Source organism: Chrysochloris asiatica, unplaced genomic scaffold, assembly GCF_000296735.1.
Source record: "Chrysochloris asiatica unplaced genomic scaffold, ChrAsi1.0 scaffold00181, whole genome shotgun sequence".
In the NCBI taxonomy this organism is placed as follows: Eukaryota; Metazoa; Chordata; class Mammalia; order Afrosoricida; family Chrysochloridae; genus Chrysochloris; species Chrysochloris asiatica.
This window is the reverse complement of record NW_006408699.1, coordinates 421,787-422,930: the sequence shown is the minus strand read 5'-3', so window position 1 is coordinate 422,930 and position 1,144 is coordinate 421,787.

Here is a 1,144-nt window from a genome sequence, read left to right as displayed (position 1 = left end):
TTGCTATGGGTCGAAACCGACTTGATGTCACTTAAAAACAACAACAACAACAAATATATATATATACAGAACAAAATACTGCCTCATCCTGCGCCATCCGCACAATTGTTATTTTTGAGCCCATTGCTGCTCCCACTGTGCCAGTCCATCTTGTTAGGGGTCTTCCTCTCTTTTGGTGATCCTCTATTTTACCAAGAATGATGTTCTTCTCCAGGGACTGGCCCCTTCTGATAACATGTCCGAAGTATGAAAGATGACGTCTTGTCATCCTGGATTCTAAGGAACTTTCTGGTTATACTTCTTTCAACACAGATTTGTTTGTTCTTCTGGCAATCCATGGTACTTTAATATTCTTCTGCAACACCATAACTCAAATGCATCAATTCTACTGTCTTCCTTAATCATTGTCCAACTTTCCCATGCATATGAGACTTGGGTCAGATGTATCTTAGCCCTCATACTGATATCTTTGTTCTTGAACACATTAAAGAGATCTTGTACATCAGATTGCCTAATGAAATACGTTGTTTGATTTCTTGACTGCTGCTTCCATAAGTCTTGCTAGTGGATGTATGCAAAATGAAGATTTTGACAACTTCAATTTTTTCTCCATTATCTTGATGTTATTTATTGGTCTATTTGTGAAGATTTTTGTTTTCTTTGCATTAAGATGCAATCCATACTGAAGGCTGTGGTCTTTGATCTTTATTACTAAGTATTTTAAATCCTCTTCTCTTCCAGCAAGCAAGATTGTAGCATATTCATATCACACAGGCTGTTAATGAGTCTTCCTCCCATCCTGATGTGATGTTCATCTTCAAATAATCCAGCTTCTTGGATTATTTGTTAAGTGTACAGACTTTAAAAGTATGGTGAAAGAATACAACCCTGACACATCTTTACTGATTTAAAACCATTCAGTAGCACCTTGTTTAGTACAAATGACTGCCTTGGCCTATGTATAGGCTCTACATAAGCACAATTAAGTGTTCAGGAATCCCCATTCTTTGCAATGTTATTCAGAGTTGTTTTGTTTTGTTTTTAATTTAAGGTTTTTATTATGGATTGAGTGAAAGTTTACAGGGCACATCATCAGTTTCACATTCAACCATTCATATAACTTGTTTCATTACATTGATTATAA